Here is a 23,089-nt window from a genome sequence, read left to right on the forward strand (position 1 = left end):
TCAGTTCTGAAATGTTGCTTTGGTTAAGTAGTTCTGTTCTTTGCAATATGCATGAAATTTTAACAAGTTGTGTAAAGATGCAAAAGACTTAGAGTCTCCATTTCAGAGACTTCATTTCATGGGTTCCTATCTGTAATTTTCCTCCTGGTATTTCTTTTCATTTTAAAATTTATTTTGTAAACTATGTGAAATGACAATCTTGTTTTTGCCTTGTGGTGTTACAGAAGTCTCTTATACAAATCATGATTGACAACTATGATCAAATATTTGGAAATGATGATATATTTAGTAAACACGTTGACAAAAGGTCTGAAGACTTAAAGACATACAAAGAATCAATAAATTATTCTGGAAAATCTCCTATTATGACAAAAGCCATAGCAGGACACAACTGGAAAACCAATGATATTGATGAAAAATTTAATATTTCATATGCTGCACTGCAGGAAGAAGGCCCTACAGGTAAGACAAGATTTATTTATTCATCAAATGAATGGAATCATTTGATCAAATCATTTCATGATGTTGTAAATTTGTGTATATCAGAGAAGCTTTGGGACACAAAATGATTATTAGAGTATGGGAAAAGTTTTTAAACATCATATATATATGTATATATATTTATATACACACACATATATATACTCATATACTGAAATACATCTGGATACATTCAGGTATGTATGACACATTCTTTATTTAGAGAATTTACCCATATTTTCTGCTATATTTTCCCCCCTTTCTTCCCATGGTCCTTAAGTTAGAGAATTTCTTGCATATGAAATTATTATTTTTGATAAGATCATTTAGAAACAATGATTTGATTTAAAAATTGATTAAACATTCTGCAAGATTAAGCCCTGCACCACTGTCAACATGCTTTGGTTTCCTAGCACGAAAATACTAGTGTTTGTTTAATTTCCTATGAGAAACAGTATTTGTCAAAATCTTATCATTGTTAAAAATATTTGCACAGGATCCACTACAAAACCTATGAGAGGTATGATAAAGAGGTTAAACTCACCTGATTATCAGGTGGTAGCACACAAATTCAAATACATTTTTAACTGAACTAATTCTTTCTATAGAGTTAAGAAAATATACCCAAATATTACCCTTATTTTAAGTGATGTGAATCTATCATCTGAGAATATTTGTCTGATGATGACATTTTATGTTTCATTTAGCAGGACAAAACAGAGCAGCTACCACATATAAGTGGTAGTGGATGAATTAAGAAGGTCTAAGGGCATCGTATTTTAATGTTCCCTTCTACCTCCCATTTAGTCATATTAGAAGAATTATTCCAAGATCCTATGTTAGTTTTATATTTCACCGTATTAGTTACAAATAATTTTCACTCATTGTACTTATTTTATGCTGCATATTTCATATTGTTTGCTATTATAACAAATGTTATTAAATTGGGTTATTGCTTACACTCCAATGTGCCTTGTTCATGGTCCTACACAGTCCTTGGAAAAATTTTCAGTCTCTGCCTCTACAGCCCAGTTATAGTACTAGTTTTCCCACCTCAGTTACCAATGTGTGGCCAGAAGCTAATGACACTGAATAATCCCTCAGAATTCTGCATAGAATCACGTGCCATAGAAAGTTATAAATAAAATTCCATTAACAATCAAAATTAATCATCACACATGATGAACTTAGAGGTGGATCATGGTTTTAAAATATAAAAAATGACCTGAAAAGATAATCCAGTGTCTAAAGCAATTGAGACTTTGTAACATGAATTTGGGTCATCAAAACATACATTAAAAAGCAAACAAAACTAGGCATTGTAGCACAATCATCTCTAAACGAGAAGTTTCTACCTGAATAATGATGGCAGTCAGAGACAGTAACAGAAGCTTATTGGACAGATATTTCTGACATATTGTTCAGTAATGATCAAAAGAGACCCCTCTCGAAAAACAAGAGACAGAGAGGAAGGCCAATACTGGAGGCTCCTCATATGTTAATAAGCTCAAAGCTCTAATTAAGCTCTAAATATATATATCACCAGTGATGTGATCTGCACGTGCTTTACACACACACACAAACACACACACACACACACACACACGCATGCATTATGTACACTGAGAAATGCACAGAAGCATACAGCATATTTGTTATATCTCTCTTCATCACCTCGGGCCTCAACATGAAATATTCTTTATTCATGGTTTGTCTATCTCAAAAGTGTTTGTAATACAAATTTGAGAAATGGAAATCTTAGAGAAAACCTCCAGTAAAGAAATTGATAATTTCCATATTTACTGTTCTTGGTCTTTCCTGAACTCCCATTACTATAAGTTTACAATGTTTTCATTTATTACTAGTATTTTAAATTTTTATCAAAAATTGAATTATAGCACTGTAGCCTGACTTTTCTCCCTTAAGTCCATCACAGTCACTGCACTTTCATACTCATTTAAATATTGTTTTGTACATGTTTATATATATATGTTTATATCTTTACAAATAGGAATATTACTTGAGATCATTTTGTTCTATTTGTGAATATGGTTTCCATGATATACAGTGTGTATTAGACAATCCATATGCAGGTCATTTCTGGAAAAATTAATATTCTGTCAGTCATAATTAGCTGCCTATAACTTTTGACAAGTGAAATTTTGACCATTGCCTTAACACTGCATTGACGTTGCTATTATTATGATTTTGCATCTATTTTTATGAGAGGCAATTTCAAAACAGACTTTCAAGTATGCTGGGTCTTACAGTATTTGTAAGCTCTTTTCTACAACGGTCCATGAGCTACAGAGCATTTAGCTCTAATGTATATGTATTCACTGGTGCTGGATTTTTCATAATGCAATTATCTCTTCATTGTGTCCAAGTTTTTGTTTTCTGTAATGGTTTCCATTTTCTATACAAAGAGGCTTCTTCGATGTAGGATGATGGCCCCACTTTTTGGTACATATAAGACTAATATGTAAATGCTTTAAGGAACGTTGCTAATTTCTTAAATTAATGTCATCAATTTTAAAGTTTATGACCAAACTAGCTACATAAATCGGACTAGATTTCTAGCTCCAGCCATGATTTCAATCCTGGTGAGAGAAATTCTACCAATTGTTAAAGTATTTCCTGTGGCTTTCCCCCAAAATATGGATTTGTCAGGTAGTACTTGGATTTCTCTCAAGGTTGGTGGCTTGAGTGCCAGTTGCCAAATAAATCTTACAAGGAATCTCAGCAATCTACCTGGATATGTCTTAGAAGCCTCTAGGTTTAAGTCAAAGTTCTAAGGTAGATAGAACAGTAGGCAAGTTGACACAATTGAAGCAGTTGAAGCAATTGATAGTTGTACCCACCTGTAATACCTATAAAGTACGATGATAACCAGTATGGCAAGATAGCAGAATAGGTTCAATAAGTGACACTAACAGCTCAATTCAAAACAACTATTCTTTGATTAGACTTAAATGCATTTTCTTTACCATAGAATTGAACATGGTTCTGGGTCTTTCATTTGGTTTCTCAGAAAAAAAAATTATTCCTAAATATGCTTTTAAAGTTCAACATTTGGTATCTTGTTATTTCTCTTTAGGATCATCCGTGCAGGTCCTTTGACTTGTCCAAGTCACACATTTTCACTCCTCTCTGACAAGATAAATTCATTTTCCTAAAGTAATATGATATAAATGTTATATAAATATACAATTCCTTCTTTTTGATTACTTTAGTTTTTCTTCTTTCCACATCTACAATTAGCCTTAATTGACAATAGTCTAAAACATCAAAAGTTGAAATTTCTAGCAAAGGAATGCTTACCATATTGAGTTAATTGAAGAATATTTAACAGTGAGTACCTTATGTCTGCAAGGATGATAATGATTCTATCACCTAGAATTTCCTTATAGTGTGTGCTGCCCCTCATCAAGTTATTTATGAAATATTATGGTACCAATGGCTTCCTTTGCTGATCTTTGGTCATCCTCAATTTACTCTTGTTTCATACAGCATATGTAAACAATTAAGATAATATTAAAACTGCATGTGACCAAGGAGACATATTAGAAATGAAGAATTCAAAGTATGTCTTTCTGAAAATCATATGATAGTAAACATAAGTGAGCCTAAATATAACATAAGAATAATCAGATATCTTGTAAATTCTTTCAAAAGTAGCAACATACAAAATTAACACACAAAGTGAGTACTCCTTCTTTGTAAAAATCACTGAATTACTGAAAAGTAAATCAATGAAAACATGTCATTAACAGTAACTTTTAAAAGTATTAAGTTTCTTGGGAAAATTCTAACCAAGAAAAAAAAGGTTTTCATGATTAAAAAAACAAAGCCAAAAACAAAAGAAAAAAATGAAAAAAAAATTCAACCCAAAACAAAACAAAATGTCATATAAATTGAACAGATATCAGATAATGGAAAGATTCCCACATGTTCATGAATCAGTGAGATTTAAACAGTAAAAATTCTAGATCATCCTGTAGTAACATTTTGATTCTATCCTTTGAAAGCTTGATAAAATTTATAACACTGTTGATGTTATTAGGAGAAACAATATTGTAGAAGTGATTTTTTTAAACTTCTTTCCTCCCAGTCTTCTGTCATGTTCTCTTGACCTCACCCGTAAAGCCTTACCAACATCACTTCCTAAACATTAACTGAACAAGGCAACACCAATGAACATGGAAAACTAAATGGGCCCTGAAACCTGACAAAGAAATATAGGCAATTGCATCGTAAACACGAGTATGTGATTTTATCTAAAACAAGTGTATTTTTTGGATGCAGGAGCTAGATGAAACCTGCTTTCTGACCAAAACTGATAGTCTGTATATTATTGGTGTGAGACAGTTAATGCTTAGAGTTATTAATGAGCAGTATTTATTGGTCTTTGTTATTTTTTTGTTGACACATACTTTCCCCCCTCTTTTTTGAATGACTACAGGGTTATTTATCATTTCTGTCATCTTGTGTATATGTACGTTATCTTCAGCCTGCTGTTTGCCTTTTGTAGACCAAGATTGATGATGAGAAATGGCTTAGTGGTGCTTAAACTATGTAATGTTTCTCCTCTTTTGTTGATATGAATGATGCTTTTGCTCAGTAATAAAGTCTAGGCTAGTATCTGTATTCTTTGAAAGCATGGAGAACGTTGATGCAGGCCCACTATATTTTAGAATATCCATTGAAAATTCAGGTATTAGTCTAATGTAGTTAACATTGTGTGACTTTGTCTTTTTCATTCATAGCTTTTTGTATTTTTATTTCTATGTTCAGTTAGCCTTTGACTATTATGTGTCTACTTGATGTTTTCTATGCTTCTAGTGCTTTAACACATATCTCTTTTTGATTTGGTGTGATAAATGCAAAGGATATACAAGGTTAAAGAGAGTTCACTTTCAAAAATGATTTCCCTTCTTTCTTATATGCAGAGAAACAGAAAGACTATATATATATATATATATATATATATACATGCCAAGCCACCAGTATGTTCTGATCCAACACCACCAAGAAAGAAATGCTTATTTGGCAACAATCTTACAAGCATTTATGTCGACAGAAAGCTGCCTGCTCCAATACGTGTGAGTATCATTTTGGCTTTCTGAACACCTTTGTTTCAGTAAGCTATTTAATCAAACTGAGGAATGTTTAGATAACCGATCTATGAGAGTAAGATCATTTTAAAACAGAAATAACTTCTACCGTATTTTGAATAATGTAATTGAAAGAAAAAGAGAAGAAATACCATTCCCATGTTTTGCACTGTCTGCATCAAAGATTCAAACCCACCAGCATGTTGGAGGAAATAATTCTATGGAAGTGCCCCACTAATTACCCAACTGTAAAGTCTTGCAGCTTCTTTATGACTCCACATTTCTCTGGAATCTCCCTTAATATCATTGCCCCTGAAATTGCTCAATACTTAAAAGTATCTGTAGGCTTTTCTTTTAAATTATCAATGAATTAGATGAGCACACTGTTTTTTTATATATATTAACATCATTTATCCTAGTGGACTATATTTAAATGCCATCTAATATGGCTTAATCTATTTTAAATGAGTTATTAAACTTCTATGTAAACATATCTTTAGTATCCAACATCTCTTTTAGCACTATAGCTGTGATAGGAATTTATGCTGTTTGTGAACAAATTTATCCTGTCAGACACATGAGCATTACTGACAATTTCTTAGGTATTTTAGAGCAGAATTTTATGGTAACCTTGTTTGTATTTGTGTAATCAATTTAAAGTGGTATAAACCTATGCATGGTAGTCATGTTTACAGAGTAAATTATGGAAGAATGATAGAAATATGCTTGGGTTTTTGTGAAAGCATCTGTAGACATAGTTGAAAATAAGAAGTCACAGAATAAGGATATAAAAGTCTCAGAAATATGGTGAAAAAATATTTCTTCAAAACACAAAAGCTAGGATTCATAATACAGGCCAGGACAAACAGTAAGTAAAATAGTGAGTTTATCTCTGGAAGGGAAATGTCCCAATATTTACTTAAGATGCCAGGCTTGAGAAAGATATTGATAGAAGGAAACACAAAGTAGTAGAGGACCATTCACCAAAATGCTTTGGGGAACAGAAGTCCAACAAAACCATGATGTTACAAATTGGGGAAGAAATGGATTAGGGAAGAAAATGTATTTGGAAGCTAAAACAGAAAAAAGTTCAATGACTACTTTATTCCTCTCAGTTATAGCTGTGCAGCCAAAACTATCCTTGCTCAGGTTCATAATAAAAGACATATTTGTGCTTCAGGTGTGGATCTCTAATACTACATCCTTATCCCACACAGGACATGTTATCCATAATTGCAGGGAAAGGACGAGAATCAGATCACATTTCGAAATTCTACCTGAAAATTCACACTGGTGCCTCAGAGAGAGGAATGACAGTGAACAACTCATTGAATGGATTAAAGAATGTGTGCTTGTAATAGCATCTGTCTTGAAGGTAAGGAAGGTTTTCATGTCACCAACATTAATCATCCCTCTAGAGATGCATATGTGCTTTCTGTCCTTAAGATTACATGATGATGACTGTTTCCTAGAACTATGGACACGTGACCTCTTGATAAGAGGCACGGCAGGTAAAAGTCTGACAAACCCAAAGATTCATCATAAAGACACAGGTGAAGAGCTTCTGTTGGAAGTTAACATCCTCATATATGAGATGGACTTTAGTTGGGCATTACAAATATTCCCACTGATTTCACTTCTGAACATACCCTGTGAATTAATAGCTGAACAAGTTATAATGGTGGTAAAATGTGCTTTATCAAATGAATGTATTAAATAATACTTACCAAAAAATATCCTTCACAAATAACAGTTCAAATTGACAAGTCCAACACTCACCTACAATAGGCTATCGATGTTGAATATTACCCTCTGTCTTGTATATACAAGAAATCGTTTTCCTTCTCAATCAAAAAATAATCCAGCACTCTCACTTTCACCAGATATTGCCATTCTAATTCCATGTCAAATATTCAAGTATTAGCCTAACCTACTTTTAACTTGTCTAACACACTAACACTCCTAACTTGCCAGGGAGCTGCAGTGACTCTAGAGCAAATATCATTGTTTTATTTTTACTTGGGCCATGATCTGATTTCACCTTTCAGAAGTCTGTGGAGCTATGGCCCAGACATAAATAGTAAAAATAATGCTCTGGGATTAACTATGCTTACTAACATTAGGCAAAGGTACTGAATGATCCTTCCTTGGCCTTTGAGCTTGCCAAGTGTGTCTGATTCTCATTGCCAGAAACTTAAGACCTTACTGAAGTTAGCCGTGTGTATTCAAAGCAATACATGTACAAGGGCACCTATGATTCTTCCATTTTTATGTCTTGCTATCCTTAGTACAACATCAAAGTTCATTTTTGTATTTCATGCAAAAGACAGTTTCTGTTCTTCAATCAATCTGATGCTTACAACTAAATTTAAATAGTTGAATATTTACAAATTTTAAGAAAAAGACATGAAACTGTGAGATCTTCTCACATGGAAAATAAGTAAGCTTCACCACTATTCCTGCTGGGTCTGTAAGCAAGGTGTACGTGTATACAACAGCTTTACGCTGTGTGAGCCTAAAGTACAGATTCAACAATTATACAGTCAGGATGAGTTAATTTTGGGTGCTGTCATTTTTTGATAGTTGCCTATTCCAAGAAGAGGACTTTGGTTTTGGTTTGATTGTTTTGGTGGATTTTTAAACCATCATCATCATCATCATCATCATCATCATCATCATCATCATCATCCTCGTCATCATTTTACATTTTTTTTGTTTGTTCATTTTATGTCTTGTATGCTGGTCTCTACCTATTCTGCCCTCAGAGAGTCTCTCTCGTTCCCTGAGCTGAATTGGGACCCTTGGGTTGTCCTCCTACTCAGGCACATCAACTCTCTTCAGGTTTAGCACATCTTCTCCCCCTAAGGCCAGGTGGGGACAGGTTTTCACAGTCAACAGCTTACAGATAGCCCCTGTTCCACATGTTGGGGGACCCACAAGGAGACTAAGCATTACATTTGCTAGAAATTGTGCTGTAGGTCATGCTGCAGCTTCTGCAGGATTTTTAGATGTTAATTCAGCCTTTGATAGCTCCCAGTGGTGCTGCTTACTTGATTCTGTAGCTCTTCCTGTGGAGTTCCTATCTCCTCCAGGTCATGGAATCTCTCCTCCATTTCTTCCATACAAGTCCTTGATTGATCCATAAGATCCAATGATTGGCTGTGGCTCTACATAGCCTATTTCAGTCAGCTGCCGGGTGGAGCCTCTCAGAGGGCAGTTATGATAGGTTCCTGTCTGGATATTCCACATAGCCTCTAGCGTTTTTCAAGGCAGAGAGAGCTTTGGGCTGGGAAGTGGAGTGCAGATCTATGATTGCAAGTCATAGTGTGGACTAGAAGTCAGGAGAGGCAATTTGAACAGACCATAGATTTATCTCATTTCTATAGCACCTGGACACTGCTTCATTGATTCTAGTCTTAGGGAAGAAAACACAAGATCCTGCATATAGGTTCCACATTTGATCCAAGATTCTGGGGAGATAGAAGTTTGGGAGTCTTTTATGTTATATGCTTCCAACCAATGATTCTCAGCCATCCTAATACTGTAACACTAATATATTTCCTTATGGTATGGTGATTACTAACCATTACATCATTTTGCTGCTTTCTCACAATTAAAATTTTGCTATTGGTAAGAATTATAAAGAAAAATGGAGAGAATATCTGACATGGAAGATATATGATATGTGAATCCCTAATGGATTATGACTCCCGAGTTGAGAATCACTGGTCTAAACTGCTAACTTTAAACAAAAATGCTTTTCATGTTCTTTCTAAAATGTACATTGACCATTACTTTTTTATTTTCATTTAAAAAATGACTTCATTGCAAACATTGAAGTAAGTTTACTTACTTCTGACTTATAAGAGAATTGGCTTAGCGTCCCAGATGAAGGAACTCTGGTTGGAAAAATTAATGCCATCCAAAGGTAATGATACAGAAAGCACTTGCGGAACTGTACCAATATAGAAGCAGTGTTTTTGTAAGGTACATAGGCTTGTGTTTACAGTATTATAAGCTGGAGTGATGTCCCATGCCAAGAGGTTTCCTTAGCACAGACACGTATTGTCGCTTTTTTAACATGTACATTTCTCAAACTAGAGTGTTGAACCATGTCTGTAATCACTCCTGGGTGTCTTCTTCTTTATAACTGTCACAGTTTAGAAGACAGCCTATGCAACACCTTGTGTGCAGGTCAGCCTAGAGTATTGGTTTAGCTCCTGTGTGAAACAAATTAAAAGAAAGAGGTGTGTATAATACCTGTGGATTATTTGCATCCTAGTATTATTACCATGTTATGTGAATATACCACATGCTAAATATATGCCATTGATTAGAACATGAAGCTATTATGAATACTTTCTCAAATATAACTACCTCGAACAGTCTAGGTCAGGTATAGCTTTGACTTCTTTGAATCTTTTTTCTGTGCAATACTCCAGAGAATGATTTTGTGTGTAACAGGAGCATAGAGCTCCACTTGCTACCCAGGTGCCATGCATCTCTGTCTTGCTGTAGCGAAGTTTTTATATTCACATTGTGTAGGGTCACTAGAATGCTTTCTGCTCCTTATGTTCTAGAGTGTCACAAGAATGTTACATAGATTTATACTACATTAGATATTAAATGTGTCTCCACTCCATGGTGCTTGAGAAGATGGATTGATGTTTAATAACACTAGATGTTTTCATACACAGAACACACATAGTCTGCAACAATCTCATTCATTCTAATACCAATATCCCAACAGCTTCCTCTGGCTTCTGTAGGTAGCAGTCAAATATCTATTACATAGAAAATCATTCATACTTTTAAAATGTTCCCATGATTTTATACAGTAAAATGATTCACAGAAAATATTTTTTGTAGTACTCTAGCTGTATATTATACTTCTTTTGAATTCTGGTTATACTATGAGTTGGTCTACAAAACATTTGCCCTGTTTTCTTCATAGCTAGTTTTGTAACTAACATTAGTTTTCAGATGGTCTAAAATAAAATTATCCCCTTTCTTTGTTTAGACTTCTACTGAAGATTCCTCAGGCAAACTTTATCCTTCTAAAGCATCTCATTTGGTAATAGTAATAATAAGAGACTCATCCATGAATAATTTAGACACTAACAGGTTATCTATCCGGATAGCTCCTTATGTTTTGTGGGATCAGACTACAAAGGACGCATGGTTTGGGAGTGATGTATCAAGAAAGGTAAGGGGATCTGACTTTTGCCTTTGGGAACAAAATTCTCATTGTAATGCAAGAAGTAGGAAAACTTTGGAAAGATCATTTCTCTAAAAGGAAACCCTAGGATTCCATTCTTCTGGAGTGGAGTGGAATATATATCGATGTGTTTCAGGAAGATTTGGGAGGAAAGATGGTTAATGTACTTTAAAATAAGTGAATCTTTTCAGTCTTTCTTTTGTTTTTTCTTCATAGATATTGATTTTGGCCAACAGTATGCTTCACATATAATGGTAGTCAAAGAAGACTAGAGTGAAGGTTTAAAAAATCCTGATTATCCAGGTTTTGCTTTTTTTTTTTTATTCCAGCCCTATTTTTGGAGTATATAATACTTGTGTTTTACAGTAATTAGACTATTATATTATTAAATATTCATATCAGTGAATTAATGGTCATATAAAAGTACATTTCACATATATATTTCATATGTGTGTGTATGCATATTTGTGTGTGTGTATATATGTACGTGACAAAGTGGTGTATATTATTTTGTATACTTTCAATTACTTTACCACTAATGTATTCAGGTGCAGTTTTAAGTTCCTCAGGTCTCAAGGACCTCCACATCAAACCAGATACACTTAAACTAATAGAGGAAAAAGTGAGGAAGCATCTCGAACCCATGGGCACTGGAGAAAATTTCCTGAACAAAACACCAATGGCTTATGTTCTAAGACCCAGAATCGAGAAATGGGATCTCATAAAACTGCAAAGCGTCTGTAAGGCAAAGGACACTGTGGTTAGGACAAAATGGCAACCAACAGATTGGGAAAAGATCTTTACCAATCCTACAACAGATAGAGGGCTTATATCCAAAATATACAAAGAACTCAAGAAGTTAGACTGCAGGGAGACAAATAACCCTATTAAAAAATGGGGTTGAGAGCTAAACAAAGAATTCACAGATGAGGAATGCCGAATGGCTGAGAAACACCTAAAGAAATTTTCAACATTTTTAGTCATAAGGGAAATGCAAATCAAAACAACCTTGAGATTTCACCTCACACCAGTGAGAATGCCTAAGATCAAAAACTCAGGTGACAGCAAAGGGTGGGCGAGGATGTGAAGAAAGAGGAACACTCCTCCATTGTCGGTAGGATTGCAGACTCCTACAATCATTCTGGAAATCAGTCTGGAGGTTCCTCAGAATATTGGACATTGAACTACCTATAGACCCAGCTATACCTCTCTTGGGCATATATCCAAAAGATGCTCCAACATATAAAAAAGACACGTGCTCCACTATGTTCATAGCAGCCTTATTTATAATAGCCAGAAACTGGAAAGAACCCAGATGCCCTTCAACAGAGGAATGGATACAGAAATTGTGGTACATCTACACAATGGAATATTACTCAGCTATCAAAAGCAATGACTTTATGAAATTCATAGGCAAATGGAGGGAACTTGAAAATATCATCCTGTGTGAGGTAACCCAATCACACAAAAACACACATGGTATGAACACATTGATAAGTGGCTATTAGCCCAAATGCTTGAATTACCCTAGATGCACAGAACACGTGAAACTCAAGACAGATGATCAAAATGTGAAATCTTCACTCCTTCTTTAAAAGGGGAACAAGAATACCCTTGGGAGGGAATACGGAGGCAAAGTTTAGAACAGAGGCAGAAAGAACACCCATTCAGAGCCTGCCCCACATGTGGCCCATACATATACAGCCACCCAATTAGACAAGATGGATGGAGCAAAGAAGGGCAGGCTGACAGGAACCGGATGTAGATCTCTCCTGAGAGACACAGCCAGAATACAGCAAATACATAGGCTAATGCCAGCAGCAAACCACTGTACTGAGAAGGGGACTCCCAATGAAGGAATCAGAGAAAGGACTGGAAGAGCTTGAAGGGGCTCGAGACCCCATATGAACAACAATGCCAACCAACCAGAGCTTCCAGGGATTAAGCCAGTACCCAAAGACTATACATGGATTGACCCTGGGCTCCAACCTCATAGGTAGCAATGAGTATCCTAGTAAGAACACCAGTGGAAGGGGAAGCCCTTGGTCCTGCTAAGACTGAATCCCCAGTGAATGTGACTGTTGGGGGGAGGACCATAATGGAGGGAGGATGGGGGAGGGGAACATCTCTATAGAAGGGGAGGGGACGGGGACAGGGGGATTTTGGCCCGGAAACCGGGAAAGGGAGTAACTATCGATTAAGCTGCACATCTGCTACATATATGTAGGGGGCCTAGATCCTGCTGCTAGAGCATATGAAGGGGGAGGTCCTGCAGATTCAAAGGTGAAGGATCACAATGATTTAAAGGCTACAGCAAGATACCAGGATATAGAAGGAGAGGCATGTATGGGAGGCTCTGGTATTGATGGTGTAGCAAAATCCAGAGGGCTTGAAGCAGGCCAGTGACTTATGTACATTTGCAAGTAAACCTGTTTGGACAAAAGGGTATAATTTGTGACATAGTATAGAGACATAGTGAGCACACCACATCTCACAGACTGCATTTTTTAAAAGGATTTTAATTTTTTGTTTGATTTTTAATTTACCTTTAAAACTTTATTTAAATTTAATTTTTGAAGTTTTGTGAGGGGGGATTGTTATCAAGAGATAATTGGAAGGATTAAAAAATAAAATGAGAGTTACTTGTGAGCATGATGATAAATTTAAAGAGATTCAAAAACAGACATCTATTTTGAAAAGGATAAAAAGCAACAAAAAAGTAAAACATGAAAGAAGGCAGGGAACATTTTAACTAGTAGTTTCCACTTCCAGTTAAGTCCACAGGAAGGACGAATTAGTGATGTCACACACATGAATAGTATTCTCACCCAGAACTCAACTTGGCTTGGACAGAAACCTACCTTTTATAGGTAATTTCTTATTACCAAGCTCCTGGAAGCCTAAAATCCAAGCCTGTATCAAAGCGCATGTCCAAATGAAGCAACAAAATTCACTTTTCACTCATAATAACTATTAGTGATTCTTCTGTTATGGGCAGTTCTTTTCAAATCAAATATATTCTTTTGTATGGTCAAGCATGAAAACAAGCAAAACTATTCTGTACAAGCTGCATATAAAATATGGCTATCTTGTGCAGGACTGCGCAAACATAAACTTAGCTGCATGCTGGTAAGAAATATGTGATGAGTAGAGTTGACTTAACCTAAGCCATCATCTCAGAAGAAAAGTAACTTATCAGTGTTGCTCACTTTAGGAAGTGTTATAATTTCCTATGATTGCTCTGACAAAACACTGAGAAAAAGCAACTTATGGAAGACAGGTTACACTCCATGATATACTTGGAGTTACCAGTTAACTCCTGAGAAATATCAGGGCCTAAACTGAAGCAGGGCAGGAACCTGGATTCAAGAACTGAAGTACAAGCTGAGTAGGAGTTCTGCCTCTTGCCTTGTACCTCATACCTTTCATTTTCTGACTAATAGCTCAAGGGTGGCACCATCCTAGAGATCTGGGCCCTACAAATTCCAAGATTAATCAGGACAATATCCCTCAGACTTCTCTATACATTAGGTCAATCTGATGGAGGCATTTTCTCCATTAAACTCCCTTTTCTCACCAACTTCTTTTCTCAGGCACATTTGTTTTGCCTTAATAAAACACCAGGATCTAAAACACTAAAGAAAGATTGCACATGGGAGAACCCGTGGCTCCAGCTGAATATATAGCAGAGGATGGCCTTATTTGGCATCACTAGAGGGGAAGCTGCTTAGTCCTAAGGAAGCTTGATGACCCAGGGTTAGGGAATGCTAGGGTATTGTCGCCAGAGTGTATAGGTGAGGGAGGGAGCATGTAATAGAGGCAGGGGGAGGAGATACAGGGTTTATGGAGGTGAACTATGAAGGGGGATAACGTTTGAAATATAAATAAATTAAATAGTCAATAAAAAAATAAAACAATATTACCAGGGAATCTTGTTCAAGTAAGTGGTTCTTTGGGACTTAGAAATGCTGAGAGAGTATAGCACTTCAATGTCATGACAGAGGAACATGTCTGCAGAAAGGAAAAAAAAAACAGCAAGCTGAAACCTGATGTCTCTTGTCTTGGGAAGCAAAAATGTAGCAGAGAAAGTACATTGAAAATGGGCACCTGTATTTTGTAATTCCAAATTATAGGCAATGGCATACTTCTATCAGGAGGGCCAAGGGACTTAAGCCACCAGAAAGTTGTCACAAAGAGGGTATTGCCATGCATGGAACTAGAATGGCATCCCATTCAAAACATCCCAACAGAAACCCCCAATCCTTCTACCCCCTAAAAATGTCAATGAATTACAGTCATTAATTAGATTAACTCACAGTGTTTGGCAGCACATCAGGTTTGAAATGTTGCTTTGGTTTAGTAGTTCTTCTATTCTTTGCAGTATACCTTAAATTTTGACAAGTTTTGGTAAAATGCAGAGAACTTAGAGTCTCCATTTCAGAAACTTCATATCATGCATTCCTATCTATGGCAACTGTTATTTTCCTCATAGTTTTGGATATCATTTTTAAATTTCAATTTTGTAAACCATGTGAAATGACAATCTTGTTTTGCCTTGTGTTGTTACAGATGTCCATTATACAAATCATGATCGACAACTATCATCAAATATTTGGAAATGATAATATATTTTATAAATGTATTGACAGAAGATCTGAGGATTTAAAGACTTGTGCAGATTCAATAAATTCTTCTGGCAAATCACCTATTATGAAAGAATTCCTAGCTGGCCACAACAAGAAAACATGCGATAATGGTGAAAAATTAAAAATTTCATCCATTCCTCTGCAGGAGGAAGGTCCTACAGGTGAGCCAAGATTCATTTAGTCATCAAATGAATGGAAGGATGACATCATTCACTTATTTCATAAATTTGTAAATATGAGAGTAGTTTTGGGCACAAAATGATATTAGAGTATGGAAAAACTTTTTAAACAACACTTTAATTAAATTATACTTAAATTTATGTATATGTATATACAAACCTATATATGTGTATATAAAATTTATATGTATACACACAAACAGACACACACACACACACACAAATACTTAGGTACTATATATACCACATGTAAGTATGACAGACTCTTTTTTCAGCCTCTGTAAGAATCCCACAATATTGCCATTCTTCCTATGGTCTTTAAGTCATAGAGTATTCATGCATATGAAATTATTATTTTTGATAAGATCATTTAGAAACAATGTTTTAATTTATACCTCCATTAGAGATTCTGCATGTTTAAGTCCTGTACCACTGTCAACATGCTTTTTGATTTTAATGCAAAAATAATAATGTTTGTTTAATTTCCTATGAGAGACAATCTTGCCAAATGCTTAGCATTGGCATAAATATTAAATTGCACAGGATCCACTACAAAACCTACGTGAAGAAAGATAAAGAGGCTAAAATGCACCTGATTAATATGGTAGTACCACTCAAATTCCTATACATTGATAGTGCAAGTAATTATTTGTATAGACTTTAGAAAATATACCGAAATATTGCTCTTATCTGAAGTGAAGTGAATCTATCATCTGAGAATGTTTGTCTAACAATGACATTTTATGGTTCATTTAACAGGACAGAACAGAACAACTACCACATATAAGTGGTAGAAGATGACTGAAGACATTATAAGGTCATTCTATTTTAATGTTCCCTTCTACCTTCCACTTAATCATAGCAGAACAATTATTACAACATCCTGCTTCAGCATTCATATGCTATCATAATAAATGTTATAATAAATAAAAGTGTTATTGCTTACACTCCAATGTGCCTTGTTCATGATTCTCCATAGTCTTTGGAAAGTGACATTTTTCTGTCTCTGCCTCTACAGCCCAGTTATACTACTTGCTTTCCCACCTCAGTTTCTAAAGTGCAGCCAAAACTAATGACATTAAATAATCCCTCAGAATTGTGCCCAGAATTCTGTGCCATACAAAGTTCTAAATAAAATTCCATTACCAATCAAACTTAATCATCACACATGATGAAGTTAGAGATGGATCACGGTTGTTAGATTATACAAAATGACCTGAAAAGATCAGTGCTTAACCAACTGAGATACAGGCTTTGTGACATGAATTTGGGTCATCGAAACATACTTTAGAACACAAACAAAACTGAGTATTGTTGCACAAGCATCTCTAGACCAGAAGCTTCTACCTGGATGGAGGTGGGACTTGGAGACAGTAGTTAACAGAAGCTTATTGGCCAGATATTCCTGACATGTTGTTCAGCAATGATCAAAAGAGACCTTATGACAAAAAAAAAAAAAACAAAACAAAACAAAAAAATGGAGAAAGACCAATACTGGATTACTGGATGCTCTTTTCAAATCTAAATAAACATGCTTTAGACACACACATGCACTCATACACACATATATTCATCCTTATACATTACATACACTCAGAAATATACAGAAGCGTACAGTATATTTGTTTTATCTCTCTGCATAACCTGAGACATCAGCATGAAATATTCTTTATTCATTGTCTATGTGGAAATGGTCTGTAATGCAACTTTGAGATATGGAAATCTTAGAGAAAACCTCCAGTAATATAATTGATAATTTCCATATTTACCCTTTCTTGGTCCCTCCTGAATTCCCAATTATAATAAGTTCAAAATGTTTTCATTTATTACTATTATTATTTTAAATTTTTAATTTTTTTATTAGATATATTTCTTTACTTACATTTCAAAGGTTATTCCCCCTCCTGGTTTCCTGTCCATAAGCCCCCATTTCTTCCCCTTCCCCCCACACAGGTATTCCACCTATGCATTATTAAAAATTGAATTATAGCATTTTAGGCTGACTTTTCTCCCTTCAGTCACTGCAATCTCAAACTCATCAATATTGTTTCATATATGTGTTTATTTATGTATATTTGTATCCTAAAAATATGGATACAACTTGAGTCCATTTTCTTGTGTCTGTGATTTAGTTTTGATGGTGTACAGTGTATATTAGACAATCCCTATGCAGGTCATTTCTGTAAAAATTAACCTTCTGACGGTTATCTTTAGATTCCTATAACTTTTGACACATGAACTTTTTCCAGTTTTACTAGTGCATTGATATTGCTAACATTGTGTTTTTGTACTCATTTTTATCACAGGAAATTTGAAAACAGACTTTCAAGTATGGTGGCTCTTAAAGTCTGTGTAATCCTTCTTCTACAATGTTCCCTGAGCTATAGAAATTTTCGCTATAATGTACATGTACTCACAGGTTCTGGGTTTTACACAAAGCACTTTGTGTCCAGTTTTTCTTTTCTGTAATGGTCTCCATTTTCTGTACAAAGAGGCTTCTTTCATGAAGGAATGATGGCCCCACGTATTGGTAGATATAATACTAATATTTAGAATCCTGTAAGAAGCGTGGCTGATTTAGTAAATTAATATGATAAATTTTAAAATTTATGACATCACTAGTTCCATACCTCTATATAGAAAAAACGTGCGTTTCCCAGTCTGAATTGCACATTCTTTGGCGAAATCTGTTCGTTCCAAGCAGGAAAAGCTTGTAGGAAGTAGACTTTGAAGATAAACAGTAGGTTAATGTTTTGCAAAGTGAATTGCTGTTACTTGGTGAACAAGCTTAGTTTTAGGTGGGTCTAGACGGTAAAAAGCATACATTTCTATATAGACAGAACATGTGTTTCCCAGTCTGAATCGCACATTCTTTGGCGAATTGTGTTCGCTCCAGGCTGGAAAAGCTGGAAGGAAGTTGACTTTGAAGATAAACATACAGCTACTGTTTCCCAAAGTGAATTGCTGTTACTTGGCCAATAAGCTTAGTTTTAAGTGGTCTAGACGGTAAAAAGCCTACTTCTCTATATAGGCAAAACGTGTGTTTCCCAGTCTGAATCACACATTCTTTGGCGAATTCTGTTCGATCCAAGCGGGAAAAGCTTGTAGGAAGTTGACTTTGAAGATAAACCCAGAGCTACTGTTTCCCAAAGTGAATTGCTGTTACTTGGCAAATAAGCTCATTTTTAAGTGGTTCTAGAAGGTAAAAAGCATACTTCTCTATTTAAAGAAAACGTGCTATTCCCAGTCTGAATCGCTCATTTTTTGTCGAATTCTGTTCCTTCCATGCGGGAAAAGCTTGTAGTAAGTTGACTTTGAAGATAAACACTAGGTTAGTATTTTACAAAGTGAATTGCTGTTAATTGGCGATCAAGCTTAGTTTTAGGTGGTTCTAGACGGTAAAAAGCATACTTTTCTATATAGACAAAATATGCATTTCACAATTTGAATTGCACATTCTTTCCGAATTATTTTCAATCCAAGCAGGAAAAGCTTGTAGTAAGTTGACTTTGAAGATAGACACACAGCTACTGTTTCCCAAAGTGAATTACTGTTTCATGGGGAATAACCTTAGTTTTAACTTGTTCTATACGGTAAAAAGCATACTTCTCTATATAGACAAAATGTGCGTTTCCCAGTCTGAATGGCACATTCTTTTGCGAATTCTGTTCGTTCCAAGTGGGAAAAGCTTGTAGGAAGTTTACTTTGAAGATAAACAAACAGCTACTGTTTCTCAAAGTAAATTGCTGTTACTTGGTGACAAGCTTAGTTTTAGGTGGTTCTAAAAGGTAAAGAGCATACTTCTCTATATAGACAAAATGTGCATTTCCCAGTCTGAATCGCACATTCTTTGGCGAATTCTGTTCCCTCCAAGTGGGAAAAGCTTGTAGGAAGTTGACTTTGAAGATAAACACACAGCTACTTATTTGCCAAGTGAATTGCTGTTACTTGGCAAATAAGCTTAGTTTTAAGTGGTTCTAAAAGGTAAAGAGCATATTTCTCTATATAGAGAAAACGTGTGTTTCCCAGTCTGAATCGCACATTCTTTTTCGAATTCTGTTCCCTACAAGCAGCAAAAGCTTGTAGGAAGTTGACTTTGAAGATAAACACTAGGTTAGTGTTTTGCAAAGCGAATTTCTGTTATCTGGAGAATAAACTTAGTTTTAAGTGGTTCTAGAAGGTAAAAAGCATACTTTTCTCTATAGACAAATTATGCGTTTCCCACTCTGAATCGCACATTCTTTGGCGAATTCTGTTCGCTCCAAGCAGGAAAAGCTTGTAGGAAGTTGACTTTGAAGAGAAACACACAGCTACTGTTTCACAAAGTGAATTGCTGTTACTTGTGAACACGCTTAGTTTTAGGTGGTTCTAAAATGTAAAAAGCATATTTTCTATATAGACAAAACATGCCTTTCACAGTCTGAATGGCACTTCTTTGGCGAATTCTGATCGTTCCAAGCGGGGAAAGCTTGTAGGAAGTTGACTTTGAAGAGAAACACACAGCTACTGTTTCACAAAGTGAATTGCTGTTACTTGTGAACACGCTTAGTTTTAGGTGGTTCTAAACTGTAAAAAGCATATTTTCTATATAGACAAAACATGCCTTTCACAGTCTGAATGGCACTTCTTTGGCAAATTCTGATCGTTCCAAGCAGGAAAAGCTTGTAGGAAGTTGATATTGAAGATAAACACTAGGTTAGTGTTTTGCAAAGCGAATTGCTGTTACTTGGTGAATAAGCTTAGTTTTAAGTGGTTCTAGAAGGTAAAAAGCATACTTTTCTATATAGACAAAGTATGCGTTTCCCAGTCTGAATCGCACATTCTTTGGCGAATTCTCTTCGCTCCAATGGGGAAAAGCTTGTAGGAAGTTGACTTTGAAGATAAACAAACAGCCACTTTTCCCCGAAGTGAATTGCTGTTACGTGGCCAATATGCTTAGTTTTAAGTGGTTCTAGACGGTAAAAAGCATACTTCTGTATATAGACAAAACGAGCGTTTCCAAGTTGAATCGAACATTCTTTGTCAAATTCTGTTCGTTCCAAGCCAGAAAAGCTTGTAGGAAGTTGACTTTGAAGATGAAGACACAGCTACTGTTTCTCAAAGTGAATTGCTCTTACTTGGTGAATAAGCTTAGTTTTAAGTGGTTCTAGAAGGTAAAAATCATACTTCTCTATATATCGAAAACCGGCGTTTCCTAGTCTGAATTGCACATTCTTTGGCGAATTCTGTTCGTTCCAAGCGGGAAAGTTTGTAGGAAGTTGACTTTGAAGATAAACACACAGCTACTTTTTCCCAAAGTGAATTGCTGTTTCTTGTGAACACGCTTAGTTTTAGTTTGTTCTAGACTGTAAAAAGCATACATTTCTATATAGACAAAACATGCCTTTCCCAATCTGAATGGCACTTCTTTGGCAAATTCAGTTCGTTCCAAGTGGGAAAAGCTTGTAGGAAGTTGACTTTGAAGATGAACACACAGCTACTCTTTCCCAAAGTGAATTGCTGTTACATGGCGAATAAGCTTAGTTTTAAGTGGTTCTAAAAAGAAAAAAAGCGTACTTCTCTATATAGACAAAACGTGAGTTTCCCAGTCTCAATCGAACATTCTTTGGTGAATTCTGTTCATTCCAAGCGGGAAAAGCTTGTAGAAAGTTGACTTTGAATATAAACACTAGGTTAGTGTTTTGCAAAGTGAATTTCTGTTACTTGGCAAATAAGCTTAGGTTTAAGTGGTTCTAGAAGGTGAAAAGCATACTACTCTATATAGAGAAAACGTGCGTTTCCCAGTCTGAATCGCACATTCTTTGGCCAATTCTGTTCTCTCCAAGTGGGAAAAGCTTGTAGGAAGTTGACGTTGAAGATAAAAACCCAGCTACTGTTTCCCAAAGTGAATTGCTGTTACTTGACCAATAAGGTTAGTTTTAAGTGGTTCTAGAAGGTAAAAAGTATACTTCTCTATATACAGAAAACGTGCGTTTCCCAGTCTGAATTGCACATTCTTTGTCCAATTCTCTTCGATCCAATGGGGAAATGCTTGTAGGAAGTTGAATTTGAAGTTAAAAACACAACTACTTTTTCCCACAGTGAATTGCTGTTACTTGGCGAACAATCTTAGTTTTAAGTGGTTCTAGACGGTAAAGCATACTTCTCTATATAGAGAAAACGTGCGTTTCCCAGTCTGAATCGAACATTCTTTGGCGAATTCTGTTCCTCCAAGCGGGAAAAGCTTGTAGTATGTTGACTTTGAAGATAAACACACAACTACTATTTCCCAAAGTGAATTGCTGTTACTTGGCGAATAAGCTTAGTTTTAACTGGTTCTAAAAGGTAAAAAGCCTACTTCTCTATTCAGAGAAAACGTGCGTTTCCCAGACTGAATCGCAGATTCTTTTTCAAATTCTGTTCCCTTCAAGCGGAAAAGCTAGTAGGAAGTTGACTTTGAAGATAAACACTAGGTTAGTGTTTTGCAAAGCGAATTGCTGTTACTTGGCGAAAAAACTTAATTTTAAGTCGTTCTACAAGGTATAAAGCATACTTCTCTCTATACAGAAAACATGGGTTTCCCAGTCTGAATCGCACATTCTTTGGCGAATTCTGTTTGCTCCAAGCTGGAAAAGCTTATAGGAAGTTTACTTTGAAGATAACCACACAGCTACTGTTTCCCAACGTGAATTGCTGTTACATGGAGAATAAGCTTAGTTTTAAGTGGTTCTAGAAGGTAAAAAGCATACTTCTCTATATACAGAAAACGTGCGTTTCCCAGTCTGAATCGCACATTCTTTGTCGAAATCTGTTCATTCCAAGCGGGAAAACTTGTAGGAAGTTGACTTTGAAGATAAACCCTAGGTTAGTGTTTTGCAAAGTGAATTGCTGTTACTTGGCGAACAATCTTAATTTTAGATGGTTCTAGACGAAAAAGGCATACATTTCTATTTAGACAAAACATGCCCTTCCCAGTCTGAATGGCACTTCTTGGCGAATTCTGTTCTTTCCAAGTGGGAAAAACTTATAGGAAGTTGACTTTGAAGATGAACACTAGGATAGTGTTTTGCAAAGTGAATTGCTGTTATTTGGTGAATAATCTTAGTTTTAGGTGGTTCTAGACGGCAAAAAGCATACTTCTCTATATACACAAAACGTGTGTTTCCCATTCTTAATCGAACGTTCTTTGGCGAATTCTGTTCCTTCCATGTGGGAAAAGCTTGTAGGAAGTTGACTTTGAAGATAAACACTAGGTTAGTATTTTGCAAAGTGAATTGCTGTTACTTGGCGAACAATCTTAGTTAGGTGGTTCTAGACGGAAAAAGCATACTTTTCTATATAGACAAAATATGTGTTTCACAGTTTGAATCGCACATTCTTTGGCGAATTCTGTTCACTACAAGCAGGAAAAGCTTGTAGGAAATTGAATTTGAAGATAAACACACAGCCACTGTTTCCCAAAGTGAATTGCTG

At 35.6% G+C, this 23,089-nt stretch overlaps 1 pseudogene across 1 annotated transcript in view; it reads left to right on the forward strand.

Annotated features, from left to right (window-relative positions):
• The window catches only part of LOC691665 (similar to GTPase activating protein testicular GAP1), a 168,971-nt pseudogene extending 151,416 nt beyond the window's left edge, over nt 1–17,555 (forward strand). Inside the window, exons 26-32 of the transcript XR_010064786.1 lie at nt 225–477; nt 5,467–5,582; nt 6,812–6,969; nt 9,413–9,522; nt 10,615–10,800; nt 15,382–15,619; nt 16,397–17,555. The product of XR_010064786.1 is annotated as a similar to GTPase activating protein testicular GAP1 (transcript). The remainder of the gene's footprint in view (nt 1–224; nt 478–5,466; nt 5,583–6,811; nt 6,970–9,412; nt 9,523–10,614; nt 10,801–15,381; nt 15,620–16,396) is intronic.
• The last annotated feature ends 5,534 nt before the right edge of the window (nt 17,556–23,089 follow it).

This window comes from Rattus norvegicus, chromosome 3, assembly GCF_036323735.1.
Source record: "Rattus norvegicus strain BN/NHsdMcwi chromosome 3, GRCr8, whole genome shotgun sequence".
Taxonomy (NCBI): Eukaryota; Metazoa; Chordata; class Mammalia; order Rodentia; family Muridae; genus Rattus; species Rattus norvegicus.